This window comes from Octodon degus, unplaced genomic scaffold, assembly GCF_000260255.1.
Source record: "Octodon degus isolate 3935 unplaced genomic scaffold, OctDeg1.0 scaffold00270, whole genome shotgun sequence".
Classification (NCBI taxonomy): Eukaryota; Metazoa; Chordata; class Mammalia; order Rodentia; family Octodontidae; genus Octodon; species Octodon degus.
The window spans coordinates 1714413-1722814 of record NW_004524846.1 but is presented as its reverse complement, the minus strand read 5'-3'; the positions used below and the strand labels follow the sequence as shown (position 1 = coordinate 1722814).

The window sequence follows — 8402 nt, the reverse complement described above, 5'->3', positions numbered from 1 at the left end:
GCAAGATCATCTCAATTGAAGGAGAAAATACATTGAAAATACATTTGACTAGGGCCGGCCAGATAACTCAGTGGATTAAAGGGCCTGCTTAGGAAGACACAGGGATGGAGTTTGATCCCTGGTGCACCCATGCCGGCCCCGCCCCTGGGATGCACTGAGACAGGACTGAGACTGGGTGTGGTGGCACAAGCCTGTAATCTCAGCGCTTGAGAGGCTGAAAACAGGAGGATCACTACAAGTCCAATCTACATAGTGAGACCTTGTAGACACTGCACATAAGAAAAGGAAAATACATTTGACAAAATACATTATTTTATAATAAAAAACTCGTAATTTATTAATAAAGGAAAACACATCAATTATATACAAATAAATTATGAAATAACCACAATTAGCAGGAAACTCAATGGTGGAAGACTTAAAGCTTCTCTCCAAACAACAAGAATAAGACAGGAATATCTGCTTCACCTCTTTGACACTACAATGAGATGCTGAGCAGAGTTGTTAAACAAGAAAAATAAATGAAGGCACCAAGATAGAAAGAGAGTGACTGTCAGTGATTGCTAAACATTTACCATATCACTTTATATACATTTTCTATATACATGATCATTACCAGAACAAATTAAACACAAAGTTAGGGAATAAAAACAATAAAAGAAATCATTTTCCTATGCACTAGTAAATGAGCAACGCAAGATGAGGAATATAAAATACAATATTATTTAAGAAAACTTCTAAATCATTATGTACCCAGTAAAAAAAAATCTAATAATAAAGGTAGATAAGTCTACTTTAACTGGGATATATCTTGCCTGAGTGGCTTCAAAATCAGTGATTACTTTGCTCACCATTCTTAGGACTGGAAATCCAAATGGTACTATGGTGTGTCTTCATTTTCTTATGAGGACAATAATATTGAATTAAACATGATCCATATAACTTGATTCAATAGTAATTGCCTCTTTAAATTCTATTCAAAGACAGGCACATTCTTGAAGTACTGGGAGTTCAAGCATCGATAAGTGAATTTAAGGGGCCACAATCAACCCATAATATTGGAAGAGTCTGAATCGGTCAGGGTGACACGACCTTGAGAATATATTTAGTGTCACTGTTCATAGTTGACCCTCAAAAATTAACCTTAATTTTTCAGTATGTCTGACTGTGTTTCTGGTTCAGGAACATTGACATTAGGATCACTGAACTCAGTACATTGCCCTTTCCTAGTTGGGAGAACAAAAACCAGTTCCTTAACAATCTAAAAGAACAGAACCTGCCACTTCTTTGTGATTTAAGATTTGAGTGGGAAGGTTGACCAGATAACTCAGCAGATTAAAGCACCTGCTTAGGCAGACACAGGGATTGGGGTTCAACTGCTGGCCTGCCATGCCACCCCTCACCACTGTGACAGTGAACGAGACTGGGCATAGTGACACACTTCTGTAATCCCAGCACTTAGAAGGTTGAAAACAGTAGGATCACTATGACTCCGATTTGTGTAGTGAAACCCTGTGGACCTGCAGACCCTGTACTAAATACATTTCTTCTTTAAACAAAGAAAAACATATTTGAGTGGGACATTATTCATCTTCTGCTGTCTTCCCAGATCAGGATTTGTACAAGCATATCTTCTAATTCTCAGGTCTGCAGACTCAGACTCGATTAAATCATGATCTTCCCTGTGTCTTCTGCACATAGATTCAGATTATGGGGCTCCTTAGCCTCTATGACCTCATGAAATAACTCTGCATAATTCCTCTCTCTCTCAATCTCTCTTTCCACACAATACTTCCTGTTTCTCCCCAATCCTTCTTTTTTTTTCTCTACTTTTTAATGACTTTTTTCCTTTAGATAATCTTAATGCACCACAGAATTTATATTTGAAAGTAGGTATGAAATAAATACTCCGTCACAAATATTTACTATAATATAGCTGGGATATATACTATAACTTTATGGCAACCACAGGAGGTATACATAAGAATATACAACTAATAATAAATGCAAAATAGAATAATTTTGAAGATGTTTAATATAAAAGAAGGCTAATATTGGACAAAATAGTTACTACTTATCTGAATTCTTCTAGCCGTAATCTCCAAAATATGATAGACTACTGGATTATTTTATTGATGCACATACTGATTAATTCATCCAATTCTTTCTTCTACTGCGATTTTAAATACAGCTATTGAGCTCTATAATAGTTGTGTAGATGAAATTCTTCCTATCATTCCTGGGCTGCAGAAGACTGCTACTTTACTCTAGCAGTTGTGTAGATGCCACTCTCAAATACAATTGTGTTTTGGTAAACAAATATTCTCTCCAACTTCCCATATACCACAGTTATTTGTAAGGCACTCACTCTTACAGAATATATGTACAATCTGTCTCTGAATTATGATGGCTTTCACTGTCAGTCATGACAGTTCTATTTTCCTTCCTTAATATTTTCCATCACTGTCACTACATTTCTACAAGGAATTATAATAGGATGTATAATCCTCAAGGACCTTGTCTATTTGTTAAATTTTGAATTTGATGAATGTGCTCCTGTACCCATAAATTCTCTACAGATCACCTTTACTATCCACTTGCCTCAATGCAGTATAATTATTGAGTCCCATATAGACTGTCTTACACACCAGGGGGCTTGTAACTCCTACAGTGCATGGTTTCCTGTCTGAGAAGGGCCAGCACTTCATTGGCAGGAACTATGGTGTGGCATAGGCCTATTTATTTGCCTATATTTTAGGTAGGGAGAAAGGGACACATTAACAAAGTACGTGCCTATTGTAGCAGGAGAGGTGCTTCTACATTATTTAAAGCAAAGTTTTCCCACATCACTTCTTAGGCACAGATGATGCTGTTATGCTAAGTTATAAACATTTAGCATCTTCCATTGTACCATCCTATGTATTTTTCCATGTATTATGACTTCCTTTCTTTGTAGGCATTTCCTGTATGCGTCATAGGTATCCTATATCAGTTTAAATGATAGATTCCTGTAGATATTCTTACAATTTAATCCTAGCATGCTTCCTCAGTTTTCTCTATACTTTAGCTGCAGAAAATGATATGCTCTTATGCACTACCAAGAAAACCCTCTTGTTTTCAAATTTAGTTTTGCCTGATAATCAAACAACCTCAGACTTTATTTTTTTTCTCTAGAACACTAGTTGCTTCCAGAAGTGACCATAGTATTCTCTTTTCTTTTCAGTTTCAAAACGGATTAATAGTACATTATTAGTGCAAATCTTTCTTTTCATTGAATTAATTGAAAGTAGCTCTATATCTATCCTAACTATTCTGTATATACATATATAAAATAGTCTTTGCTTTGTATCCTTTTTTTTTGTGTTTAGTCCTGTCAGAGATGGGTATTCCATTAGCATCTAAATACTATAGGTTCGTGAATTCAGCAGAACAATCCAATACAGTCCAGCAGTCCACAAAAATAGTGGGTTATCTGCAGAAATTGTTGACTTGAGCTTTTCACAGCTCAGCATATTAATATGGCTTTACTTTTTTACTTTGTTTTTATACTTTTCTGCTGGATAGTTAAGACCAAGATAAAGCAAACCTATATAACAAGAAATGTAACTTTTGTATCTGCTAAGGACCATCAAGTACCCTCAGGATTTATCCTGTAACCTTGTACCACAGTTTGAGGATCAGTGTCAGCCATGTGGATGAGTCATAGCCATTGCTTGACCAATTTGCTCTCTGTGAAAGCCTGAGAGAATGTCTTCTCTCCATGTGACTCTCCTTAGGCACACTCTACATCATCAATCATAGTATTCTCTTTGCTTGTAGTTACAATTGCCTTGTGCCAGCCTGGCTAGTGCTAGGGCCTGAGTTCGATCCTCAGTACCCCCCCCCAAAAAAAAGTAAAGAGAATATACAATTGTATTTCTATTTCTAAACCCCATCACAGATATATTTGCTACTATATTTCTTCATGTCTCAACCCACTTTGCTACCTTGAGAGTTCTAAGGATTACATGCATATTTTACTCCAAGGGCTATGCATGACTTATTTTCCACCAGTGACACAGCCTGTACCACAGTTGAGAACCTAAATCTCACTCTCATATCTATTTCTTCAGACCACTTTGGTAGTGATAGAGTTTTGATTTTCTTAGAAATAAGATTGAGATAATAATAAGTGAAACCATTTTTCCAGTTGTCTCAGAATAACAATTTGTTCTGGAAGAAAAGAAAGCAGAATTGAGCAGGAAATGACAGAGTACAGTGTAGAAACCGGAGCAAAGCAGGGGCGGCACCGTTCACTGAGGTGAGTTGGGGTAGTTGGACCAGTCATCTCACAGGCATGGCGCGCAGGCTGCACTTGAGGTGGGAATTGAAGTTCTCGTGAGACAGATCCCCTGGAGGAGGGTAGCACCAAAGAGGGTAACGAAATCAGGCTTAGAAGCATACTGGGTGGGTGGCAGTGGGAATTTTTCTTTTCTCAAAGGAGAGAGGTGTCGTACCACACCATCCTCTACACTGAGTATCTCTGTAGCAATTAAAAATATTCCCACCATTTAAGCACTTTTCTGAAGAAAAATATGTAGATTCAGGTTTTCATTTTCAATTATTCTAAAAATTTAAGAAATAAAAACCAAGCCATTTTATAGGGTTTGGATAACATTGGCAGCAAAAGTGCTTGGATACTGTGGAGCAAAGACATTTGCAAACCTTTCTTAATGATAATAGATACAGAACTGTACAAAAGAGATGGCAATATGCATTCCACATTAAAGAAACTATACATATATAGGTAGATAGATATCTATGTCTATATCTATCTGTGTGTATGCTAAACTTAGATATTCATCACAGTGAATATCTATATTTTAATACATATTAATCTTTATCAATTATACAGAGTAATGTAGGATTCTTTATTAAAGTCTATTTTGCTTCTTTACCACAGTAAACTCTTTAAAAGAAAGTTTACCTTTTTGTCACATTCAAAGAGAGGGAAATTATACTCCTCAGTGATGAAATTTTCTTTAAAGGTACTTGGAATCATTGTGTACAAGAGTGGCTCTATTTATTTATTTTGACAAGTTATTTATCTATATTTTATGAGGTCTCTTGAGTCCAGGCTTTGATTATCAGCACTAATAGCTATAAGAATCCCGTGAATTCCTCTTGTGCTGTTCTGGCGTTTGCAGGTGCTGCCAGAAAAGTACCGGCCTCCCTGCCTTAGTGCAGGAGGGAGCTCAGACCTTGCAGGCAGGCCCTAGCCTACTGGAGGGAGCTGAGCCTACTGGAGGGAGCTGACATTAAAACTCAGAGTCACTCAGTCTCCTTTTGTGTCTTTCCCCACCCATTTCTGAAAAGCCTGGCCTTGCCATTCCACACATCATCCAATATGTAAATAGTGAGACTTAAACTCTAGTTAGGCTGGCGTAGTGGTTAACTGATTCATTTCCACTTTGAGTGGAAAGGCCCAGCTGAATTGAGGTAATATGATTCTAGACAAGGAAGACCCTCTGAAAAAAGAGCATGGTCTGTACCTACAGCAGGAGAACCTAAAGGCAGGAATTCTGCTCATTTTCCTTGAAAGAGCTTCATTTGGGCTACTTATCTTTGGAAGACCTTTGGTTCCTCTCTTCAGCTGAGCTCCAGGCTTGTCATCTTCATGAATGGCTGCTGTTCCCTTTGGAGGGCTCTGCTCTCTGCCCTTGCTTTAGACCTCTCCCTTGCCTTTCTGCATGGATCCTTTAGCCTCTAGTGCCCATCTTTTTGCCTGCTGGTTCTCAGGCCCTCTGGCCCCAGGCACCAGCACTCGTGCTTTCTGCTGCAGACTACTGCAGCTTCCTTCGCCTCCTGAGACGGACATGCAGGGGCATTGCCACGGACTCCAGGCCTCTGGCTGGATTCTTCGGATTCCTAACTTGCAGACAGATCTCTTTCAGTATGCATTAGCCTCTCTGGGTGGACATTGTCAATATTCTTGCCAATTTCTAGGTCTTTCATTAAATCTGTTGGAAATAGTGACTACAACAGCCTGTATATGGCATCATCATAGAGCCATCTGGGGCAGTTTTCCCTGAGGGACATTTTTGATTCTTTAGTACAGACAAAAGAGTGTGGATATCCATTTTCTAGATTGGGATTTATAATATAATTCCATATTTAATTTGTTTCTTGGATTGCTCTAGATGTCTTAGACAATTGCTCTTTGGATGTCTTAGACAATTCAGAATCCTGTGGACTCATCCCATTATCTTTATTATAATTATTATTACTATTTAGTTATTTTGCTTAGCTCTTCCTTACTTTCTGAAACATCTTGAATGATTCCTGTCCCATGCCCAAAATAGCCATTTCTCAAGAATCCTGGATTTCTTTCACTGATAATGACACAATGCCAAGAGCTGCTTCCTTTGAGTACTTTCCTGACTTCAATTTCTTAGGTTGTTTTTGACTTATGTCAAAATCTTTATAAGTTTCCACACAATTAAAGTCCACAGTTATCCCTTTGGTACTTGTTTCCCTGACTGTAACATCTATAGTTGAAATATATTCAAAAGATTACTGTTATATAGCCAGCTTTCTATAAAAATCAGGTCCTTTTTTTAAGTGAAAAGAATCCAGGCTGGGGATAAAGCTCAGTGGCACAAACACCTGTTTGGGAAGTGCAAGGTGCCGAGTTGGATTCTGGGTACCCTACCTGTTTGTGAACCTCGTTCCAATGCTCCTTATCCCCATTGGTTCCTAACTCAGGTGCAGATTCTTGAGGGTGACACCAGCAACATTCACGCCACTCCACACGGGGATGCTAGAGTCTCCGTGCTCCCCAAGGATCCACCGATGGCAGTTCAATGGTTGTATGCCCAGCCCTTCGCCCATCAGGTAGCGGAACCAGGCTGAATCCCATTTGCAACCACTGCCGATAACACAGTTCTTAGGAAAGAGACTTATCTTCCAAGCCACATAGGTCAAAATATCCACTGGGTTGGACACAAAAGCAACTTGAAGTTGGGACTGTGCTTCACAACATTAGGAATGATGGACATGAAGATGTTCACATTATGCTGCACCAAATTAAGACTGCTCTCTCCCTCTTGCTGACATGCTCCAGCAGTGATAGTTACCAGCTTGAATTTTGTAGTTACATTATAGACTTTGCCAGAGACAATTTTTGGTGTCCTAAGGAAAAGGCTGCCATGCTGGAGATCCATCACCTCTCCCTTCAATTTGTCTCCCATGACGTCAGCAAGAGCAAGTTCATCTGCCAAGTCCTTCATTAAGATACTGAAGGCACAGGCCATGCCAACAGCACTAGTCCTGACAACCGTGATCTTATTCTGGGGCACCTGTTCCTCCTTAAGGAGATTCACAATCAGCTGATCCTTGAGACTGGCCATCTTGGACTTAGAACCACGAGGAACTGGGAATGCACGTAGGGGAGCGGCGTCTGGGCGCGCATCTCAGATCCAGGCTCTGCGGCGGAAGCTCCAGCAGGCACACTGCTCCCAGCATGATTCTGGTAGTACGACTTTGGGAGTTTAGGTAAGCGGATACACCTCGAAACCTTACTCTTAAGTGAAACAAGTCCAACACACTTGTAAATATTGCTTTTTTTCCCCCTGGTGTGAGAAAACAAAAGTGTAAAGAGGAATACCCTATATTCTAGGTATTAGGAAATAGGTAAAAAGTGCCCAACTGGGGAAGGAACTAACAAGAGATAGAGGGACAAAGGAAGGAAGGGAAAAAAAGGAGAAATGGAAACAACGCTTTTAATGAGGAGGGGAAGACGGATTAAAGGGTGGATAAGTGAATGGGGTAAAACGAGGAATTAAGTCACGAAAGTGATAATGGTGTGTATTTAAAATGGACCAGGAAACTTAATTAATAAAAATAAATAAATAAACTTACATTGTCATTTCAAAATAGCATTTTACCCCTTGGAAATCACATTTTCTTTTGAACCATGATATTTATTTATATTAATTCAATCCAGAGTTTTCAGAGAGGAAGATCTTGCGCTATATTTTTATCTCGGGCTCATCACTGTACATCTAAGAAACTTATACAGATTTTAAAAAGGTAATTAAATAAAAATCCTATTCTGATCTGATAAATATTATTCAATTAATCAGCAATGTTTGACTAAATAGTATCAGAATCCTCAGGAACATATTTGTTAAAATTTCACAAAATTGAAACTCTTAGAAAATTCTACTTTTAATTCTGGGTGTCAGGTCATGTGTTTGAAGAGGAAAATGGCTCAGACTGATTACAAAATGGAAAAACAAATAACTTCTTTTAAACATTCTGAAAATTTTAGCACAAAAAAGAATCAAGATGACTTTTACTTTATTTACACCATTGTTTGTCATCAGAAATCGTTGTTTACCCTGTCAAGCGCAAGGGCCTAA

The 8402-nt window shown here is 38.5% G+C and overlaps 1 pseudogene; it reads right to left on the bottom strand.

Moving 5' to 3' along the window:
- Positions 1-6348: 6348 nt before the first annotated feature.
- LOC101587561 lies at positions 6349-7412 on the bottom strand (annotated as a pseudogene).
- Between the last annotated feature and the right edge of the window lie 990 nt (positions 7413-8402).